The sequence below is a fragment of the Balaenoptera borealis genome, assembly GCF_965194805.1.
Source record: "Balaenoptera borealis genome assembly, chromosome: X".
NCBI lineage: Eukaryota > Metazoa > Chordata > Mammalia > Artiodactyla > Balaenopteridae > Balaenoptera > Balaenoptera borealis.
Window position 1 is genome coordinate 127,288,348 of NC_138881.1, and position 24,260 is coordinate 127,312,607.

Consider the following 24,260-nt stretch of genomic DNA (forward strand, 5'->3'; position numbering starts at 1 on the left):
AGCAGCATATACAAAAATAAACGCAAAATAGGGTAAAGGCCAAAATGTAAGACCGGATACTATAAAACTCCTAGAGGGAAACATAGGCAGAACACTCTTTGACATAAATCGCAGCAATATTTTTTTGGATCTATCTCCTAAGGAAAAGAAGTAAAAGCAAAAATAAACAAATGGGACCTAACTAAACTTAAAAGCTTTTTTGCACAACAAAGGAAACCACTGACAAAACTAAAAGACAACCTATTGAATGGGAGAAAATATTTGCAGCTGAAGTGACTGACAAAGGATTAATATCCAACGTATATAAACAGCTCATACAACTCAACATCAAGAAAACAAACAACCCGATTAAAAACATGGGCAGAAGAACTGAATAGACATTTTTTTCAAGGAGAAAATGCAGATGGCCAACAGGCACATGAAATGATCCTCCACATCGCTAATCATCAGGCAACTGCAAATCAAATCCACAAAGAGATATCACCTCACACCTAGTCAGAATGGCTATCATCAAAAAGAACACAAATAACAAATGTAGGCAAGGATGTGGAGAAAAGGGAACCCTTGTACGCTGTTGGGAGAATGTAGATTGGTGCAGCCACTGGGGAAAACAGCATGGAGGTTTCTCAAAAAACTAATAACAGAACTACCATATGACCCTGCAATTCCACTCCTGGGTATATATCCCCCCAAAACCCCACTAATTCAAAAAGATCCATGCACCCCAATGCTCATAGAAGCATTATTTACAATTGCAAAGATATGGAAGCTACCTAAGTGTCCATCGACAGATGAATAGATAAAGAACAGGTACTATATATGTACAATGGGCTACTACTCAGCCATAAAAAAGGAACAAACTTTTGCCTTTTGCAGCAACATGGATGGACTTGGAGGGCAATATGCTAAGTGAAATAAGTCAGACAGAGAACGACAAATACTGCACGATATCACTCATATGTGGAATCTAAAAAATACAACAAACTAGTGACTATAACAAAAACGAAGCAGACTCAAACATACAGAGAACAAACTAGTGGTTATCAGTAGGGATGAGGGAGGGGCACTACAGGGATGGAGGAGTGGGTATAAGACAGGCTACAAGGATGTATTGTACCACGTGGGGAATAGAGCCAATATTTGGTAATAACTGTAAATTGAATGTAACCTTTAAAAATTGTATAAAAAATAAAAAGCATTGGCATTTAAAAAATCTTCTATGAAAAAGAACAACATTTGAAAAATCACTAAAGGAAACAGATGAATTTCCATGTCATCATAGAGAACAGGAAAACAAAGTTCTACACACCGGGTTCCCCCAACTCGCCCGGGCCCTCACTACTGAGAAGGCTAACCGCTCCCTCTTCAAACTCAGAGGGAAGGATCAGCCTCCCTTCCTGCCCCACGGGAGAAACTGCTGGACGTGGGCCTGGAAGGAGCCTGGCTGCTGCTCTGGCTCAGGCCCCCTCTTCCTCATCGCTCACAGCCTCTGCACACAGGGATGGGAAGGACCTGGGATCCCATCCACTGGCCCTGAGCAGATACTCCAGGACCTGCCACTTGCTGGCCTCCGCGTGGGCCCGGGGACCCCACAGGAACTCGTAGCGGGCGGGGTCACAGTGGGGCACCTGCCGGTACTCCAGGTAGCCCTCCTGCACCCACACTTTGGTCAGGAGCTCCCTGGGCTCCCCATAGATGTAGTGCTCCCTCCCGGCACACACACCCACCTTGCTAAGTGCTCCCCACACCTCCTCCTCTGGGGCAACAAAGTCGTCCTCCAGGAGGATCAGGCCCAGGAGCAACACCAGGAGGCCGGGCTTGGGCATGCTCGGCCCGTCACTCAGCATCCCATCCTAGGCGAGGCCCAGGGCGGGGACCAGGACATAGGAGTGATTGCTGGGGTCCACTTCCTTGACGTGGAGGCCGAGGACCAGCTGCGAGTGTACGCAGAGGCTCGCCTGAAGACCACGGGGAAGAGGTCCTGGTAATATTTGAGGATGGTCAGCATTTCTGCCTCTGTGGTAGTCTCCTTTGTGCGATACTTGGGCAGCAGGAACCCTACCAGGTCAGCCATCAGCACAGTAAGTGCCTCCTGGGACAAGGACTCGGCACAGGCAGAGAAGGAGGGGGCGATGGGGGAGGAGGAGGACGAGGGGGATGCGGCCTCCTCGCCCGCAGCCCCGAACAGCTGCGCCTCCACCGGGCCCTGGGCCTGGACTGGGGCCTGAAGATCTGCCTCAGGCTGGCGCAGCTCACTCATCTCGACCAGGGGCCTGATGACTGGGGTCGGGCCGCCGACGGGAGTCTGGGCAGGGGTGACAGGTGGGGACCACGGACCTGGGGGAGAAAGGGGGTGTGAGCAGCCTCGGCGGAGAAACGCACCCTGGGCAGCTCTGACGAAGGCCACTTACAGGGCTCGTCTGGAGGGGTGCCCTCGGGCATCACAGGGGCGCTCCTCCTGGGCGGCCTGTCCCCTGCCAACCTGAAGAAGGAAGCGAGGTGGCTCCTCAGGGTGCAGCCAGCGCAGCCCCAGGTACCGACCGGGGCTGAGAGGGGTGTGGGGAGGTGCGGTGACTTGGGCCTTGTGGGGTCCCCTCTGTTCTGGGAGGGAGAGCCCCTGGGTACAGACTCAGGGCACACACCTCAACTTGACTCCTGGCACTGCTTGGGCCCACGCACTGCAACTAGAGAAGCCCACGCACCGCAACGAAAGATCCCGCATGCCGTGGGACCTGACGCAGCCAAATAAATAAATAAATATTTTTTAAAAAACCTAAAAATTGAACTGCCATACGACCCAGCAATTCCAATCCTGGGTATATGTCTGAAAAAAACAAAAACACTGATACATGCACCCCAATGTTCACAGCAGCATTATTTACAACTGCCAAGATATGGAATCAACCTAAGTGTCCATCTACAGATGAATGGATAAAGAAGATGTGGTTTAAACACCACACTCACACACACAATGGAATACTACACAGCCATAAAAAAGAATGACATTTTGCCATTTGCAGCAACAGGGATGGACTTGGAGGGCATTATGCTAAGTGAAATGAGTCAGAAAAAGACAAATACTGTGTTATCTCACTTATATGTGGAATCTAAAAAATACAACAAACTAGTGAATATAACATAAAAGAAGCAGATTCACATATATAGAGAACAAACTAGTGGTTACCAGTGGGGAGAGGGAAGGGGGAAGGGGCACGATAGGCGTAGGGTATTAAGAGGTACAAACTACTATGTATAAAATAAGCTACAAGGATATATTGTAAAACAAGGGGAATATAGCCAATATTTTATAATAACTGTGAATGGAGTATAACCTTTAAAAATTGTAAATCACTATATTGTATGCCTGTAACACATAATATTGTATAGCAACAATACTTCAATTAAAAAAATGAGTTTTCTGAATTGGTTTTGGGCTTCTAGAATTAGCTCTCTAATCTGATCCGAACTAAAGCTGCTAATGACTCTATTTGTAGTAAAGACAGCATTGATAGTCCATGGCCATAGAAATATGCATATTATCTCCTCTGGATACTCCTAATCAACCACTTGTAAGAAGTGCTGAGGACTTCCCTGGTGGTGCCGTGGTTAAGAATCCGCCTGCCAATGCAGAGGACACAGGTTCGAGCCCTGGTCCGGGAAGATCCCACATGCCGCAGAGCTACTGAGCCCGTGAGCCACAACTACTGAGCCTGCGCTCCACAGCCCGCGAGCCACAGCTACTGAGCCCGCGTGCCACAACTACTGAAGCCTGTGTGCCTAGAGCCCGTGCTCCGCAACAAGAAAAGCCACCGCAGTGAAAAGCCCACACACTGAAACCAAGAGCAGCCCCCGCTCGCCACCACTAGAGAAAGCCCGTGCACAGCAACGAAGACCCAACGCAGCCAAAAATAAATAAATAAATAATAAATAAAATATCAGTGGCTCCCATGGGACGTAGACGGGTTCCCTTGGCCTGCATTCCAGGCCCGGCCTGGCGTGGCTCCTGAAAACATTGCTGCCTTGATGTTTTCTTCCTCTCATCCTATCCCCCAACATGGGCAGATGTCTAACCAAGGGCCTGGCTCAGAGAAAGAGCTCATAAAACGGTAGCCTACTCACATTTCATGAGGCTCCACTTGTAGGCTTGGTTTCTGCAGGGGCCACTTGGCTTGGTTCTCCCTTGTTGAAGCTATCTGTCCCCACGGATGGGGTCTACACAAAGCCCACGGCCTATTGACCAGAATATGTGTGAAAGTCACCTTGTATAGACAAACAGATCCCTGCCTGACTATGCAGACCAGAGCTGCCTCTGCCCTCCCCCGCTCCTAACTCAGCTTACAGAACAGCCTCTGAACAAATTACAACCGCATGTTCAAGCCTTGGGGTTTGAGACGGATTATGGAGTTTTTCTTTCTTCTAATGCCTCCTCAAGAATGAACTCATGTCCTGCAGCACTGAACAGGGGATTTGAATCCCTAAGGCAGGCCAGTGAGGTCAGAACCTCAACCTACCTGCACAGGTGTTATTTGCCAGACAGTGTTGATCCGAGGCTGGCCTCCCCCACCTGTCTGCTGGTGCCTGTTCAGGGAAGGTAACAAACATGGTGGGTGATGGGGAACCCACATGCTTAGGGCGCTGATATCACTCTTGACGCCGCAGCTGACAATCGGCAGATGCCTCGCACTGGCCTTTGGAATACCTGCCCTTTTGCCACTTCCCTTCAGCCTGAACAGCAAGCATTATGGAAAGCCACATCACTGAGAATTCTGCTGCCCTGTCACGAACTGGAAGTCGTAAGTGAGTTGCAGCTGTATCAGAGACAAGCAAACGACTAAAGCAGTGAGTTGTGATTTCTTCATATCCTTCCAAAAGTTGTCTTTTTAAAAGTTATATCACTTCTATAGGTGTTACTGGTTAAGAGTTCAAGCAGAGAGAACCTGTAGCGTGTACGTGTGCGTGAATGTGTATATACACCTACTCCCAAGCCCTACCTAACGTCTGAATCCCCCTCTAAGAAAACCACTGAATAGAAATTACCCATCACATCCATCTCCAGAAAGACAAAAGCTGTTCTCTGGAGGCACGCCCCCAAGCTCAAATATTTAAAGGTGGATCCATGTTGGAACAAGTATCAGTACTACCTTCTTTTTTCCCCCCTAACTTTTTAGTTCATTCCTTTTAAATGGTTGAATAATAGGTCATTGTATAGATATACAGCATTTTTACTATTCATCCACTGTTGTACATTTGGGTTTATATTGGTATAGATTGGTACGTTGAGAGATATATATATCAGGCGTGAGCGACAGAATACCTGAAGATTAGATCAGAAAAGTCATGGAGGACCAGAATCACCTAGCCTTTCCTTCCCGATGTAGTCCCTAAGGGCCCTTCCAGCTCCAACATCACATGCATCCAAAAGCAAAGGTGGAAGGGAAGATGGAAGGAGCAGTTCACATTACGTTATAAATGAAACAAAACATAAGTGTGGACAAATCCACCAGCATGCCTTCTGTTTCCTTCAGTTCCTCCACCAGCCTGACATCTCCCAGGAAACTGGGTCACCGTGTATTGGCCACCTCCAGTGTGCCAGGCAGCGTGGCAGTCCTTGACGTGATTCAGGAATTAAACACCATGGTGAGGCCTGAAAGGTTTCTTAAGATGACAGCTTTAATTTATTCACAACTAAGTTGAAAGTAACTGGTTTGGGGTCCCTAGAACAGAAGTGGCATTACTTACAACAGCTGTTTCTCTGAGAGCGTCACAGGAAGCTGCCCGTCTGACTCTTCTCACTGGTACTCCTTCCCTGCAGGGGACTGCCTTAGCAGGTGCTGGGTTATGTTGTCTACCCCGGGCTACTGACAGCCAGTGCCAGAAAGCAACATGCATCCTCAGGCGCCAGCGAAGCAGATGTATGGGAAAACCCAGAGCTGGGCTCAGAAGAGCAGAGAAATGATGGAACTATGTAGAAGCTGGTCGCAAATAGGAGTACTCCTGTTGATGTGACTTTTCCACTCCGGCCAAGGCTCCCAGTTACCTCTCAAATAACAGCACGATGAGTCGGACGCGCAGCAAAAACACATGCCCTGTCCTGCCTGATTCATACATCATGGAAGGGTGGCGGAAAGATGTAAATGAGTATGTGGGGCTGAGCAGCAGACGTCAGGATGTTGATCTACTTACTTATCTAAATGAGAAGAGGCTAAGGAATAGCAAAGGACTGCTTTCAAATTGTTACTGTGACCCCTGTGATCTGAAATGGCAGCACAAGTGAGTGGAAGAATGAAATGCAAGTTAATACCCTGCAGTTTGGCTGTTGGAGGCTTAAGTCATGGGAAGGGAGACCATCCATGTGTTCTGTCAAAAACTCCAGAAACAGCGCTCCCCAACTACCACTATTTGCCTTGGGCTCAATCAAAAGCCAGAATCTCAAGCCTACTGTGCCCTGTTGCTTGTTTTAGCAGATGAGATCATCTCCGTGATCCACTGTGTAAACTGCAATGTGCTGGTAAGCAGTTACCATTGTTATTATGATAACAATATTTATGCATGCCACAGTAAGCCACTGGAGCCATTTACTACATTCAGGATGTTAAGGGGCTTCACCAGAATCGGCCACTGGGTAGCTGCAGAGAAAGTAAGAACGCTCGACAGAAGCAACAGTGCCCTCCGGAGCGTCGGAGGACCTGAGGGCTTCCGGGCCTCCATCAAGGATGAGGATGACCACACGCCATGTACTGCAGGGGGCTGAGTGTTTCAAATGCATCACAGCTCTATGGAGTACAGGTTCTAGCCCTGTTTTACAAACTTTCCCAGTTCAGTCAGTTTAATGAGCTGACTGACGTAATCCAGTGTCTGGTGAGGTGAGGATCTGCTGATTTAATAAGCAGTCACTTGGCATTTACTATGTGCCAGGCACTGTTGTATGTGCCTTACAGATATTACCTGGTTTTGTCCTCGTAACTGCCCCGTGAGGTAGGTGCTATTGCTGCCCACAGTTTACAGATGAGGGAACTGAGGCACAGAGAGGTCAGAAGCTTACACAAGATCACACAGCCAGGAAGTGGCAGAGTCAGGATTCGAATCCGGGCTGGCTGGATTCACAGCCCCTGCTCACAGCCATGTACTTTGCTGCCTCCTTTAAACCTAAGCCTGGCTAAATATTCTCACTCAGAAACAAACACTTTTTTTTTTTTTTTGTAGCACGTTCTGTAATTTTTATTACAAAAAGAAGTTCAAACCCTTTATGTGGTATGACATTAAATGTCACCTATGAGTTCATTGCAAGCAAACCTCTCAAAAAACGTACATACTATATATATCTACATTCAAGTTTGAGTAGCCGGTGTCAAGGTATAGTTCAGGATCTGTACCCACCCTGTGGATTTGTTCAGCTACTAACTAAACAGCGACTGTATCTTCACTCGGGCACATGGAGAGGTAGAACCTGCTTTTTAAAGAAAACGAACAAACAAACAAACAAAAAACCTGTAGCGCAAACATGAAGATCATTGTTGAAGCAGCTCATACATCAAGGAGGCCCTGACTGTAGCCACCTTTGGTCATCTCAAGACTACGTGGAGTCTCGTCTTTTAAATTAAAACCAGATGAAACTTTGGGTAGACGCTCTTCTGAGCACATCAGGCGGTTGGTTGGGAGAGCTCAGCACCGAGAACTGCACACGACTAAGTTAGGCAACATGGCAGCAGGGCTAGGCTGGCGGCTGGGCACCTTTTCCCTGATAAGACACAGTTAATACACACATCAGTGGCTTTAGAGACTGCAAATGAACACCCATCTGTACACCCTCAGCTCCGAACTCAGAGCCACCAAGATACTTCCTCTCCCAAGCGAACCCTCCATTATTTCTGCCAGGCCCGCCTCCACCCCAAATGGAGCTAACAAGTCCAGATAGGGGTGGGGTGGCCTGTGGGTTCTGCAGGCCACGGTTCCTCAGCCTCGTGACTGAAGCTCATGAAGGTGCTTGGGCCTGAAAAGGCTCCCCGGGTTCTGGCCGGACGTAGCGGGGCTCGTTCCGGAGAGGGGAAGTTGCAGGGAAGTCACGGTGGTGGCCGAGGGCAGAAGCCCTTCTCGTCTCGTCCCCTTTTCTTCCGTTTCATCCTGCGGTTCTGGAACCGGATTTTGACTTGGGTGTCGCGCAGCTGCAACGAGCTGGCTACCTGGATGCGCCGGGCCCGAGTTAAGTACTTACGGAGATGAGACCCCTTCTCGAGTTCTGCTGGTTGCTGGGTGCTGAAGTCCGTGCGGATCGCGCTGGGGGCGCTGGCGAGTCTGCTTTTCTTCGGGGGAGGCGTTCCCCTTCACTGCCGTCCACTCGAACGTGCTGAAGGCGGCGGGGAGGCCGCGGGGCGGGGGCGCGGACTTGGGGCAGGCGCCGCGGGCGCGGGACGCGGTCTGGAAGGCCCCGGAGTGGCCCTCGGCCGGCTCTTTGAGACCCGCCGGGAAGGGGGCGGCCCCGCCGAAGGCCCCGCGCAGTCCGCCCGGCTGCTGAGGAGGAAGGAGCCGCCGCCCGGGAAGACGGCCGAGGCGGCGTAGCGGACGTGCGCCCCGCCGTCGCCGGCCGGCCGCCCGCGCGCGCGCGCGCGCGCCGGAAGCCGTACGCGGGCCCGGGCCCCGGGGGACCGCAGTCCGCGCCCCCAGCCGCGGCAGGTGCGGCGCCCGGCTCCTCGTCGGTCCCCTCCGCGGGGGCACGGCGCGTACGCGGCCGGGGGCGGCGCGGGAGGCCGCGCCGGAGCGGCCGGGGGCAGGCGGCTCACGAAGGCGCCGTCGCCGCTGCCCAGGGGCAAGGCCGGCTGCGGGACCACTGGCCGGGCGTCGGCGCGGCAGAACTTGGGCGCGAAGCTCAGCACGTCGCCGCCGCCCCTGCCGCTGCCGCGCGCCACGTAGCGCAGGTAGGAGCTCAGGGTTCCGGCCCACCCACCTGAGCGCGGCGGCCGGGCCCCGGTGAGGGGCCCGCAGGACCGCCGGGGTCTGCGCCGCTCCGCCCTCCCTCTCTAGCCGAGCTGCCCTCACTGAGCCACGGGCAGGAACAAGCACATTTGTAATGATCAGTGTTTGTTGTCTGTGTGCCTTGACACTTCTGGAAGCCTGCAGAAGGAACTCTGTTGTGTGCCCGCACCTCCTATGAGATGGTGAGCTGCAGAGTTCACACGTCATGCTCCGTGGTCCTGGTGCCCATCATGGGCCTTGGCACCCAGCAGAAGGTCGGAAAGTGCCTCACAGCCCACGCGATCTGGTTGCATCAACTTTATTTGGCCTCCCACACGTGTAACACGTCAACACGACCATAAACACAAAGCAGGAGCAGTAACCCGAGTACACCTCTCTAAACGTCTTTAGAAGAGGTGCCTGATCCTCACGCAGCCAACGTAGACAGAACCGTTTTAGCCCACGTGTAACTTGAAAACATCACATCTTTCGTGAAAACCAGATCCGTGCTGTGAAAGAAGCAAATGATGGCAAGAGAGAGCTCCTCACAGACTGAGCAAGTTGAGACACTGTCCTCCAAGCGGTGGAGGGACGGAGGTGGCACTTAGGAAGAAATGACCAACCAGGCGCAAGAGGAAGGCAAGTTAAGCTTGGGGTTGGCGGTGGGGTGGAATGTGCTACAATATCCCGATGCTTACAGAAGTGTGAGATGGAGCCCCTTCCTAAAATATCCCCCAGCAAACCCAAATGTTTACACATCCAGTTGCTTTAAATGTGGTCCGAATGAGCTGAGTTTTACCCTTTAGAGCCTGCCTTCTTTGCCTACCCTGCAAAACTGTACCCCAAGCCTGCTGGGCGTAGATAGGATAACCCTGAGGCTATAAGACTCCAAGCCACTGCTGCCTTTTGGAGCTCTCCGACCCAAAGACTCCCACTGTGCCGAGAGGTGGCCTCACTCTCTGATCCCTCCTCTCCTCTGGGACTTCCCTTGCGTCTTGCCCTTCTGGGTGGTGAGCCTTTGCCGTTATCTCTGCAAGGTCTCTCGCTGTGAGGGACTTCCCTTCACATGCCATCCTGTCGAAGTACTGCCCATATAAAGCTTGTCTTATGCTGCTGCCATGTTATGGTCATAACCAGCCCCCAGATCCTCAAACTCACAAACACTTCGGTATGAAAGGGTCTAGAATCAGCTTTAAAAGGAACATACACCAGATTGTTAGTTGTGGTCGTTGCTGAAGACGGGGCTGAATTGTGAAGAAACTCTGTAAAGGGAGAACTATGATTTGTCTGAAGTTTTCGGATTTTTTTCAGCAAGAGTGCGTGCACTGTTACCATTCTACTTACAATACTTGAGTAACTCTAACAGAAAGAGTAGCTGTGTGTGAGTCAGCTAAAGTAACTGTGAGTTGACACAACAGGGAAAACCTGAAATTTGAATGGCTTAACACAATACAAGTTTATTTCTGGTGCACATAAGCTCTGACTTTTTTTTGGTAGGGGCTCTCTGCTCTCAGGGGGCCCAAGTTTCCAGGCTGTTTCCTTTTTGGAGTTCCACCACAGGATTGCCACGTTTGCTGCTGAGCGAACGAAAGCACAGAAATGGCCCGTTGGCTCTGGATGTGACTAGTAATGCTTCCACTCATATCCCGATGGCAACGGCTGGTCACTTGACCCTTCCTGACTACACGTGGACTGGCCATGTAGCATCCCCTGTGTCCAGGATGGGGGAAAGGAAGACAAGATATGGACGAGCACTGGTAGTCTCTCCCATACAGTGTGACTTAGTAGGTGCTTACTTAAGCGTGACCGTTATAATTTGTTAGGACAACAAGCTTCTTCATTTCTTGGAGGGGTTTCTGAGAAGGCCAGATCTGCCTTGCTACCCTCCAAATATTTAAGTGCCTCCTGTATGACAGATGTTTTCACACACAGTATCACATCTCATTTTAAGAGGATCACATAAATATCAGCCGGGTGGATTTGCGCTTCACCACACAGTAGCTTTCTGCACTTACTTCCCTTTGCAGTACTGTCTATCATGCTGACTGTAATGTCAGTTGGCTGGGAATGGTCTCCTTCCTTTTGACGCAAAGGTAAAATCTTGACCTGGGAGTCTCAGCGGCCTCCACAGGGCGGAACGTACCTGAGCACCTGCACAGCTGCCCTCGGGCACCCTGACAGCCACGACCTTCCTGTGGGGCAGGGACCAGACAAGAGGCCATGGAAGGATGGTTAATTCTTTTTTCTTTTAAAAGCTGAGCTACCAAGGAACTGTGTTTCACCTCCTCGGAGGATCCCACGGTTTTCAAGAGTTCAACCTTAGTAGACGTTGGCTCCGCAGTGGCTTCCGTGGTCCTTCCTCATGTACCATTTAGGAGGGAGGCTTTGGGTGACCTAGGTAAGCTCATGCATCTGTGCATGGGTTCAGTGGCCAGTTTCAAAGAAGGCACCCCATTAAAATCCTGCTGCAAATGTCAGGGAGGTTTCAAAAACCCTCTCTCTCAATTCAGGGCTGTCTCCAAAGAACCAGTCGATTACGTGGCAAATCAGACTACTCACAAACCCAATTGCAGAACATTTTGAGAAAGCGTTGGAGTTGCCCAGAAGGATTACCAGGTGTCTAAAGGTTATTATCCGAAGTCAAAGGGACTGTCGGTGTCAGAGGGGTTCCGGAGTGAGGGATGGGAGAGTCGGAGGATTCTTCTGCAGGGACTAGGAATGCTCTGTGTCGGGGGAGGGCAGGAGACCCTGTGCAGCCCTCAGAAGGGGCAGCAGGTGGTCAGCAGGTTCAGGTTCCGGAGCCTGACAGGAGGGCACGTGGGGGAAGAGCCGGGGCCGGGTGCTGTCACAGGGGAAGGTGCTGGGGCTGGACAGACATGCCGGAACCTCAGCCCGCAAAGACCCTGGGACTCGGGCGGGAGGACCCCAGGTTAATAAAGCTCACAGGCAGCACTGAGGTCGTCTTTGATTCTCGTTGTCGCCTTTCTTGGGCCTGCTTTCTGTCAACTGAAAGACACCGTGTAGCACCGAGAAGAGCAATGGGTCGCCAGTCAGGAGGTCGGCCACGGGCCGGGGGTGGGTGGGCGCAGCGTGGGCTCGAGAGGAAGTCAGACCAGGGCTCTGGTCCCCACCCCGTCACTTAGCAGCACGTGACCCTGGGAAGATTCCCAAGCCCCGTGGCCTCAGGTTCTTCACCTGTGAAGCGAGTGGGTGTGACGAGCCGTGTCTTGTAGGGTTGCAGGGATGCGCGTGAGCTTCGTGAAGCAGCTCACAGGACCTGGCGTCTGTGGGAACGTTGACGACGGGCAGTTATTTCTCATATTGTTTGGATCACAGACCCTTCCCCTCTCTCCTCTGGGATTTTACTTTTATTGTCCTGTTCAACACAGTCTTGAGTCTCCTCCAGAGGTTTCTCACGTTCTGTTGTTTAGCTTTGGTTGTTGATACTGTGTTTTTCATTAGTTTCATTTTTCCCTTCTCTAGTTTGCGAGGGTTGGTTCTGGGAGCAGAAGACAGCAGTCTACACTTCATCGCCATCGTGGCAGCTACAGGTAAGGCCCTAAACCTGTAAATAATTTAAGCAGACTTGACACCTTTACAACAGTCTGTTCCCCAGAAATGAATGTGATATACTGCTTGATTTATTTGCGACTTTTTTTTTTTTTAACCTGAATCTATCAGTAAATTTATACTGATGAGTAGCCTGTACTGTATAGTAGCGTCCATTAAGATCTTATATACTTTTGTTAGGCTTCTTCTTAGGTAATTTTTGGATTTTGTCGCTGTTGCGAATGGGGTAGTTTCTATTATATCTTCTGAATAGTTGGTGCTTTTTGTGTGTGTGTGGCAAGGCTCTTGGTTGTGATCTTCCATACAATATTTCTCTGGTCTCTTATTAACTCGAGTATTCCATGTACCGATTTCTTTGAATTCTCTAGGTAGATGACCATATTGTCCCAAAATATTATCTCTTTTTCAATATTCATACTTCTCATTTACTTTGATATGCATAGTTCTGACTGTGTGTTCCAGTGAACTTTTGCATTGTAGAGGGGAGAGCATACATCTATGTCTTGTCCCTGTCTTTAATGGGAGTGCATCAAACATTTCACATTTAAGTATGTTTGCTGTAGATATTAGGAAGGGGCAGTTCCCTTCTAATCTTAATTTGCTAAAAGTTGTACTCATGTTGAATTGCTTTCAGAGGCTTTTTCCATACCCACTGACACGCTTCAATGTTTTCTCCTAACTTGTTATTGTGGAGAATTACAATTGAACTATTTTCTAGTTTAAATCATATTTTCACTCTTTAGCCACACCTGTCTGTTCATTTAACTCACTGCTACATTGAATATGCTATTAGTTTGCGTAGGATATTTGCTACTGTGTGGGTGAGCTTGGCTCAAGTGTTCTGTTCATGGGAGGAGTGGGGTACTCATCTGGCTTTAGAGTCAAGCAGAGCTAGTCTGGGAAAATAAGTTAAATCACTTCCCAGTTTTTTTATGCTTCGGAAGACTTTACTTAAGATGGTGATTAGTTTTTCCTGACCATTGGTAGAATTGGCCACCCAAAATGTCTGTCCTGGAGCATTTGCGGGTAGCTTGGGTGTTGAATACAGTTCAAGTTTGTATTGTTTAAAGTTTTCTATTTCTTTATGGACCGATTTGGTCTTTTTTTTTTTTTTTTTTAATATTGTCCATTTCACCCAGGATTTCAAATTTAATTGCATGATATTTATAATAAAACTTTTATTACAGAAACTGTGAAACACACACAACAGTAGAGAATAGTATAACGAATCCAATATACTTGACACCCAGCATCAATAATCTTCAGTACATGGCCAGTCTGGTTCCAGTGTACCCTCACCTTCCCCACATCTCTGCCAATAGAATACTGTGAAGGTAGTCCAAGACATCACGCTATTTCATCTCTAAGTATGTCAGTATGCATTTCTAAAAGACCAGGAATCTTTTATACAACATAAACCCAAAACAATGATCATTCCTAAAAATTTAAATAAGTTTTAACTTCACCAAATATCTAGTCATTTTTCACATTCACCTTATACATTAAAAAATGTTTTTTAGTTTGTTTGGATCACAGATGTGGTCTATATATTGTGATTTTTTTTGGTTAGGTCCCTTAAGTCTTTTTTAATCAGTAGGTTTCCCCTGTACCACCTTTTTTTTCCTTGTAGTTTTTTTGTTGTTGTTGAAAATAAATCAGGTCTTGTACTTTGTCAAGTTTCCCGTTATATGGATCATGTGGAATGAAACACTTTGGTGTCATTTAACATGTACTGTGGCCCCTCAATAGTTCTTTAAGTTGGTAGTTACGGGTAGGAGCTTGATTAACTTGTTTGTTTATTTACAAGACTGCCACATAGGTGATGTATGCACTTCCATTAGGAAGAATGTAATGTTTGCTGTCCTTTGTGCTGAAGTTGGCAGTCAGTGATGATCATCACCTTCATTTATCCACTGGGGGTTGCAGAGGGGCAATTTTCAAATTCTCTCATTCATTTGTAGTTTATTACCTGAAATACTTTCATATGTAGAAACTTTTCCTTGTCCACCATCTGCTTATCTTGAGGGAATCATATAACATACTTGCTGTGTCTTTACATCACTTAAATATCTTTTGCATCTATATTTTATACAGTTTTAACTTATCTTGTTTACTTGTTATTTTTTCTTCAATATCTGGTCATATTTTCAAAAAAAGTCTGTTTCATAAATATTTTCAAATAATTGGCATTTGTTTGTTGGCCTTACTCTTTTCTAATTCATTATTTCTACACTTGTCTTCATTATTTCCTACCTTCTACTACTTAAGGTTTAATATAATGTTCATTACCTAGCTTCTTGAATTTCTTGGGTGATTTAAAGATTTCTCCTTTTCTAATGCATCTAGTTAAGGCTATATATTTCCCTTTGAGTACCATTTTGGCTCTACTGCACAGGTCGTACTATATAACTTCATGTGTATTGATTGAATTGTTTTACAAGTTGACTAAATCACTCTATTACTTAGGTCATTAGAATTTTTTCAATATATATCAGAAAACTAGGGAGTGTAAAAATTATTTTTGAGAAGGCTGTGAAGATGATGATGAGAGATATGTTATTTGGGGGAAGTTTCAGAGCCCGGGGGTGTTTCATTTGATTATTATTATTATTAATTACAGAAGAGACAATCGTATTTAACTGCTGGTGACAGAGCTGGGTTTATCCCAGTAATGCAAAGAAGTTTAACACTAGAAGATCAATCAATATAATTGGCCACGTGTAACAGTCAGGGATTGTCCAGGGAAATAGAAAGCACTGTAAATATTTAACACAGAGGGAATTTAATGCAGGGGATTGGTTACACAAGTGATAGAGAAGCCAAGCAGTGGAGACTTGGGAAACCCATTTATTAGCAACACGAGAAAATCACTCTCACGTCTAGCACGGAAGGACCAAGAGAGGAGATAGTGTTACTGGAACCTGGGTGTTGGATTCAACAGGATCTGGAGCCATGATGGGTCAATCTGATGGTGGCTGAAGCCATGGAGAATACATAACCATTGAAGGAGAAGCCACCTGATGCAGAGGAAGGAGAAAATCTCTGACTGCTCTATCTTCCAGGGTTCTAATCTCTTGATGGTATTTCCAGTTAGCTGAACCAAAATGGCAGCCACATGTTGGCTAGTTTGAGTTGCAGCCTGCAGGGGTCAGCCCCTGTGTAATCTAGAGCAGAGCAATGAGGAATGAGGGGTGCATCTGGGAATGAGTAAGCCCAGGATTGCCTTATTACAATAACAGATTGAATGAGAAAAATCAGATCTAAATCGACACAGGCAAGTATCTAATAGAAATCGACATCCATTCATCGTAAAAAGAAGTGTTAGTCCAAAGTGTTCAACTGGGATTATGAGTTTTGGGGAGGAAGACCAGAGAGATAAAGTGCCATTCTTATGACATTATATCAAGGGTACATACTATCAACATGATTTATCACTGTTGATATTTACCTTGATCACCGAGCTGAGGTAGTGTTTGTCAGGTTTTCTCCTCTCTTGAGCTCAGATGTAGAAGTAAGGAAGAGAAGGAAGAGAGGAATCTAGCACTTGGATCATTTCCTAAATAACCAGCCCAGGAATCAGTGCTGACTGTGGCTAACTTGTCACATGGATTACAACCCAACACAAAAAAAATCAGCCCTACTTCCTGCAGTGTAAGAGAAGTCTTCCACCGTGGAAAACAATCAATAGGATCACAGTGTGTATAGAGAAGATATGGGGGTTTGTGTCCAACTTAGAGGGGCCCTGAATATCAGAGTAAGGGGTGTGGACCTTATTTTATGGGTGGTGGAGAATTAAGCAGCAGAGTGACATGATCACATGTGGGCTCTTCTCATCCTTCTTAGTTCCTTTTGGGTGTGGGGTTTGGATCTGTTTTCTCATATACTGCCTGTCTGCCAACTTTCCTCACGGGGTATGAGGAAGGCTTAAACGTTTTCAGCTTGAAGTGTACCTATGAACACCTCCAAAGAAGGGTGCCACTTAAACTCCCATCTGAGAACAATCCTTTGCTCATTTTGAGATCAAGGTGTTTCAATAAGAAACACATTCAGGACTACAATTCTGCAGCCCGTGGAAGGAAAACCACATTCACAGAAAGACAGACAAAATGAAAGGCAGAGGACTTTGTACCAGATGAAGGAACAAGATAAAACCCCAGAAAAACAACTAAATGAAGTGGAGATAGGCAGCCTTCCAGAAAAAGAATTCAGAATAATGATAGTGAAGATGATCCAGGACCTCGGAAAAAGAATGGAGGCAAAGATTGAGAAGATGCAAGAAATGTTTAACAAAGGCCTAGAAGAATTAAAGAACAAACACCTAGAAGAGTTAAAGAACAAACAAACAGAGATGAACATTACAGTAACTGAAATGAAAAATACACTAGAAGGAATCAATAGCAGAATAACTGAGGCAGAAGAATGGATAAGTGGCCTGGAAGACAGAATGGTGGAATTCACTGCCGCAGAAGAAAATACAGAAAAAAGAATGAAAAGAAATGAAGACAGCCTACGAGACCTCTGGGCCAACATTAAATGCAACAACATTCGCATTATAGGGGTCCCAGAAGGAGAAGAGAGAGAGAAAGGACCAGAGAAAATATCTGAAGAGATTGTAGGTGAAAACTTCCCTAACGTGGGAAAGGAAATAGCCACCCAAGTCCAGGAAGCGCAGAGAGTCCCATACAGGATAAACCCAAGGAGAAACACGCCGAGACACATAGTAATCAAATTGACAAAAATTAAAGACAAAGAAAAATTATTGAAAGCAACAAGGGAAAAACGACAAATAACATACAAGGGAACTCCCATAAGGTTAACAGCTGATCTTTCAGCAGAAACTCTACAAGCCAAAAGGGAGTGGCACAATATATTTAAAGTGATGAAAGGGAAGATTACTCTAGCCAGCAAGGATCTCATTCAGATTCAGCGGAGAAATCGAAAGCTTTACAGGCAAGCAAAAGCTACGAGAATTCAGCACCACCAAAGCAGCTCGACAACAAATGCTAAAGGAACTTTTCTAAGTGGGAAACACAAGAGAAGAAAAGGACCTACAAAAACAAACCCTTAACAATTAAGAAAATGGTCATAGGAACATACATATCAATCATTACCTTAAACGTGAATGGATTCAATGCTCCAACCAAAAGACACAGGCTCGCTGAATGGATACAAAAACAAGACCCATATATATGCTGTCTACCAGAGACACACTTCAGACCTAGGGCCACATACAGACTGAAAGTGAGGGGATGGAAAAAGATACTCTATGCAAATGGAAATCAAAAGAAAGCTGGAGTAGCAATCCTCATATCAGATAAAATAGACTTTAAAATAAAGACTGTTACAAGAGACAAGGAAGGACATCACATAATGATCAAGGGATCAGTCCAAGAAGCAGATCTAACAATTATAAATATAAATATATATGCACCCAACATAGGAGCACCTCAGTACATAAGGCAACTGCTAACAGCTATAAAAGAGGAAATCGACAGTAACACAATAATAGCGGGGGACTTTAACACCTGACTTACACCAATGGACAGATCATCCAGACAGAAAATTAATAAGGAAACACAAGCTTTAAATGACACAATAGACCAGATAGATTGAATTGATATTTATAGGACATTCCATCCCAAAACAGAAGATTACACTTTCTCCTCCAGTGCACACGGAACATTCTCCAGGATAGATCACATCTTGGGTCATAAGTCAAGCCTCAGTAAATTTAAGACCCCGAATAGCCAAAGCAATATTGAGGGAAAAAAACGGAGCTGGAGGAATCAGACCCCCTGACTTCAGACTATACTACAAAGCTACAGTAATCAAGACAATATGGTACTGGCACAACAACAGAAATATAGATCAATGGAACAGGATAGAAAGCCCAGAGATAAACCCATGCACCTATGGTCAACTAATCTATGACAAAGGAGGCAAGGATATACAATGGAGAAAAGACAGTCTCTTCAATAAGTGGTGCTGGGGAAACTGGACAGCTACATTTAAAAGAATGAAATTAGAACACTCCGTAACACCATACACAAAAATAAACTCAAAATGGATTCGAGACCTAAATGTAAGACCAGACACTATAAAACTCTTAGAGGAAAACACAGGAAGAACACTCTTTGACATAAATCACAGCAAGATCTTTTTTGATCCACCTCCTAGAGTAATGGAAATAAAAACAAAAACAAACAAATGACCTAATGAAACTTAAAAGCTTTTGCAAAGCAAAGGAAACTACAATCAAGACGAAAAGACAACCCTCAGAATAGGAGAAAATATTTGCAAATGAATCATCGGACGAAGGATTAATCTCCAAAATATATAAACAGCTCATGCAGCTCAATATTAAAAAAAAACAAACAAACAACCCAATCCACAAATGGGCAGAAGACGTAAATAGACATTTCTCCAAAGAAGACATACAGATGGCCAAGAGGCACATGAATAGCTGCTCGACATCACTAATTATTAGAGAAATGCAAATCAAAACTACAATAAGGTATCACCTCACACCAGTTAGAATGGGCCTCATCAGAAAATCTGGAAACAACAAATGCTGGAGAGGGTGTGAAGAAAAGGGAATCCTCTTGCACTGTTGGTGGGAATGTAAATTGATATAGCCACTATGGAGAACAGTATGGAGGTTCCTTAAAAAACTAAAAATAGAATGACCATATGACCCAGCAATCCCACTACTGGGCATATACCCGGAGAAAACCATAATTCAAAAAGACACACGCACCCCAATGTTGACTGCAGCACTATTTATAATAGCCAGGTCATGGAAGCAACCTAAATGCCCATCGACAGATGAATGGATAAAGAAGATGTGGTACATATCTACAATGGAATATTACTCAGCCATAGAAAGGAACGAAATTGGGTCATTTGTAGAGACGTGGATGGATCTAGAGACTGTCATACAGAGTGAAGTAAGTCAGAAAGAGAAAAACAAATATCGTGTATTAACGCATATATGTGGAACCTAGAAAAATGGTACAGATGGACCGGTTTGCAGGGCAGAAATAGAGACACAGATGTAGAGAACAAACGTATGGACACCAAGGGGGGGAAAGCAGGGGTGTGGGTGGTGGTGGTGGTGGGATGCATTGGGAGATTGGGATTGACATATATACACGAATATGTATAAAACAGATAACTAATAAGAACCTGCTGTATAAAAAGTAAATAAATTTCAAAAAAAAAAAAAAAAAGAAACACATTGAGATCACCTGTGTTCTCTTTATTCTTTCAGGTCAGGCTCCGTCCAGTGGCTGCTCGACATCATGGCCCCAGACCCAGGCAAGCATGAAGTCTCGATGAGGGGCTAAAAACACCAGCTGAGCATCCTCATTGTGTATTATGAATTCTCTAACCTATGGTCGGTCATGTGCACAATTGCATTTCCATCTGAATTTTGGTCATAGGCTTATTATTTTGCTTAGGTATCTATCAACTTACTGTCTTGACCTCTCTGTCACTAGAATGGTGGAGCTGCTAACCAAACACAAAAGCCTTAGGTCCTTTTGACTTAAGCAAAAATGACACTAAATTACTAAATACTTGTTTCGTACGCTCACTTTTCTGTAATAATGATAGGAATGTGAGGCCTGGAATTTGGACTGTGCAGGCACTCGTTTCTTGTGTACTGACATTTAACGTGTACACTAGCTGGGAGGGGCCAGAATGTTTATCCTGTTAGGAGGAGAGTCAAAGGTCTCTGTCTCTTGAATGTGCCAGAGGATAATTTAGGAAAGGACTTGGTTTTGTGCTTCTGGAACTCATCAGAACATTGTGCCCCTCCCCAGACCTAACCTGCCCTCCTACTGCGCCTGGTTGGCCATTTCCTCCTAAGTGCCACCACTGTCCCTCCAGCACGTGGAGGACGCTGGCTCAGCTTGCTCGTTCTGTGAACAGCTCTCTCTTGCCATCATTTTTTTTTACAGAGCTTTTTTTCCCATTTATTTGTTTATTTATTCATTCATTCATTCATTCATTTATTGGCTGTGTTGGGTCTTCATTGCTGCACGCGGGCTTTGTCTAGTTGTGGTGAGCGGTGGCTTCTCTTGTTGTGGAGCATGGGCTCTAGGCACGCAGGCTTCAGTAGTTGTGGCTTGCGGGCTCTAGAGCGCAGGCTCAGTAGTTGTGGCGCACGGGCTTAGTTGTTCCGAGGCATGTGGGATCTTCCCGGACCAGGGCTCGAACCCGTGTCCCCTGCGTTGGCAGGCGGATTCTTGCCCACTGCGCCACCAGGGAAGCCCCTCTCTTGCCCTCATTTTGTTCTTTCACAGCATTGATGTGCCTGTGTAAGGATCAGGCACCTCTCCTACAGATGTTTGGAGACGTGTGCTTGTGTTACTGCTCCTGTTTGTGTTTATGGTCGTGCTGACATGTTACATGTATTGGAGGCCAAATAAAGTTGATGCAACCAGATCGCGTGAGCTGTGAGTAAGATGTTATTTAACAAACACTTTCTGATCTCCCACTGAGTGCCAAGAACCATAGTGGGCACCAGGACCACAGAGCATGACACATGACCCTTACCCGGAGGTGCTCACAATCTTGATAGCTTGGTTGCTGCAAACCTTTGACTGTTTTTCAGAGTTCTGACAAAGTTGGTTCTGACAGTTTCCGCTTGATTTTTTGATGTTTCTCTAGTTCTAAAGATTTCCTCTTTAGAAACTTTAAACGTATGATATCAGTTCTTGAACAGTTGTAGTACTATTCAGGTTATGCATTTCATCTAGGGTGAGTTGGGTAGTTTCTGAATTTTGAGGAATTGTACAGTTCCATTTAAGTTCTTAAATTTAGGTACATAGATTTGTTCTTAGTGTTTCCTTCCGATCCCAACATCTTTAGTGTAGGGCTTGTAGACTTGTAGTGATATTCAGTGTTTCCTTTCTGATATTAGCAATTCATGTCTTCTCTGTTTTTACTTTGTTTATCTGGCTAGAGTTTTATCAACTTTATTGATCTTTTCAATGAACCAGTTTTGCTTTCCATGATTTTCTTTTCTTTCTGATTTCTATTTTTTTCTTCTGTTTTTTGTCTGTTTATTGGTGTGTGTTTGTTTTCTGATTGCTTTGGGTGAAGTTTTTTCTTCTTTTTCTTTCTCAGTTAAGGTGGAAGCAAAGATTATTGATTTGTGGTCTTTCTTCTTTCTTAATCTAAGCATTAAATGCTATAATTTTCCCTCTTAACACTGATTTAGCTGCATCTCAGAAATTTTAATATGTTGCACTTTCATTTTAATTCAGTTCAGTACCGTTTCTATTTCCTTGAGAATTTCTCTTTGACCTATGGATAATTGTTTAATTTCCAAGTGTTTTGAGATTCTTCTTATCCTTCCGTTATTGTTTGATTTCTAGTTTGATTCCTTTATTGTCAGAGAACATACTCTGCATCATTTAAATTTTTTAAATGTGTTTTTATGGCACAGGATGTAATCTATCTTGGTGGATGTTCCACACGTGCTTGAAATAAATGTGCATTTTGCTGTGGTTGGTGCAGTGATATTTAGATCCATAGTGTTTGTGAATCACCCAGGGCCCAGTCTGACCCTTGGGCAATTGTTCAATTCGCCATGCTTTTCGTATTCTGTTTATGGTGAGACTTCTGCATGCACAGCTCAGGTCAAACCCAGGAATTCCTACAACTTGATGGAACCCCTTGCTTATATTTGCTCCTTTCCGCTATCTTCCCTCACTCTCTGGCCACCAGGAGACTCCCCTCCTGGTCCTCTAACTCTGTGTGCGGGGTCTTTAGTCTCCTCACTCTGTTGTGTACGTCCCTTGAATGGACTTGCCTAGATGACCAAGTGATGAGATAATAGAAAAATAGCAAAACAATTACCTCTCACGTTTTGGACAAAAGTTTTCCCTTACGGAGAGAAACATTACCCTCCCTCAGAGTTTTAGGTGTCTGTCATGCTGTTACTGAGGCTCCCGCCACAGGGTTACAGCTTCGGGCCTGGGGCTTTTGCTTCTACCTACGTTATAAACCCGTCAATATATTCGTGTTATTTTGCTTTACATCAGTGGTCAACAAACTTTTCCCGCAAATGGCGAAATTGTAAATATTTTTGGCCTTGTAGGCCGTATTTTCTCTGAGGTAGATTTTGTATTTTCTTTTTGTATTATATTCATGATAACTATATGTTTATGTATTCATATTTAACATTTATCATTAATTTAATTACTTAATTGCTCAACTTAATTATGTAATATTAATATTCAATTTAATACTTATAATAGTAATTAATTTATATTATATTTTTATATTTAGTCTTTACCTAATGTTCTTTCTTTTGTTATAGGATCACATCCAGCATACCACGGTCCATGTAGCTGTCATATTTTCTTAAACTTCTCTTTGCAGTGCCAGTTTCTCAAACTTTACTTTTTTTTTTTTTTTGATGACATTGACAATTTTGAGGAGTACTGGTTAAGAATACTGTAGAATGTCCCTCTACTCGAATTTGTCTTGTGTTTCTCTCATAATTAGAGTGTTGTTATGAGTTTGGGGGAGGAAGACCAGAAAGGTGAAGTGCCCTTCTCATTGCATCATATCAAGGGTACATACTATCAACATGACTTCCCACTGCTGATATTGACCTTGATCACCTGGCTGAGATAGTGTTGTTGAGGCTTCTCCACCAAATAGTTACTCTTTTCCTCCCGTTTCCATACTCTAGTATTTGGAAGGAAGTCACTATGTGCAACCCACAGTTAAGGAGTGAGGGTTATATGTTCCACCTCCTTAAGTGGGGGAGTGTCTACATAAATGATTTGAAATTCTTCAGCACAAAAAATTTGTCTCTTCTCCCCCATTTAGGTATTTATTCAGTACTTTTGAAATCTTACTATGAACTCATGGATATTTATTCTATGCTTTGGGTTATAATGCAGTATACTTTTATTTAATTGCTCAAATTGTTCCAGATTTGACCATTGGGAGCTCTTTCCATTGACTCCTGTGGTCCTTTGACATACCCCCATCATTGTTTGTTTGTTTTTGAGCATTTCCTTGCTTTATGGCACAACAAGATGTCCCAGGCTTATCTTGTATATTTCCTGCCTCAGCTCTAGAATTATCCATTTCTCTAAGGATCCCTGGCTTCCTTTATTGGGAAATCAGATTAGAAACCAATGCTAGGTGTGTCCATTGCTACTGGTGTGTCCTTGCTTCTAGGCCCTGTCAGCTGACAGAGCAAGGAAATATATGTGTGTATATTCCACTTATGTTTCATAGTTCTCAGGTAGCTGCTTCATAATTTTTCCTAAGGTTTGTACTTGCTTTAAGTGGGAGGGACAAGGAAGAGTATGCTTAATCCATCTGGACCCTAGACCATTTACATTTAATGTAATTATTGAGATGGTTGGTTTAAATATACTATTTGCCTGCTGTTTTCTATTTGTCAATCTGTTCTTCCTTTTTTCTCTTTTCCAGACCGTTTCTGATAAATTGAGAATTTATATGATTCCATTTTATGCATACTATTTGTTGACAGCTATATATCTTTTGTGTTTTCTTTGTGGTTGCTCAAATGTTTTCAGTATCAAGTTTTACTTACCACAGACTATTTTCAAATAATATTATAACAATTCGGGCATAATGTTATATCCCTAAAATAGTAAACTTCCATTTTCTCCCTCTCATTCTTTGGATTATTGTTGTCACAAGTTTTACTTGTACGTATTTTATAAATTCTTCAATGTATTGTTGCT

General features: G+C 45.0%; 1 protein-coding gene and 2 pseudogenes across 5 annotated transcripts in view; 1 reads left to right on the forward strand and 2 right to left on the reverse strand.

The window, feature by feature from the left end:
• The window catches only part of LOC309620207 (melanoma-associated antigen 10-like), a 58,182-nt gene that overhangs the window by 7,867 nt on the left and 26,055 nt on the right, over positions 1–24,260 (forward strand). The window lies entirely within an intron of this gene.
• LOC309620974 (melanoma-associated antigen 9 pseudogene) lies at positions 1,458–2,074 on the reverse strand (annotated as a pseudogene). The gene has a single exon. The product of its transcript is annotated as a melanoma-associated antigen 9 pseudogene (transcript).
• On the reverse strand, positions 7,438–13,829 carry LOC309620975 (homeobox protein Hox-D1 pseudogene; annotated as a pseudogene). The gene is made up of 3 exons: positions 13,819–13,829; positions 11,093–11,141; positions 7,438–9,014 (listed from the first exon to the last, which is right to left on the reverse strand). The product of its transcript is annotated as a homeobox protein Hox-D1 pseudogene (transcript).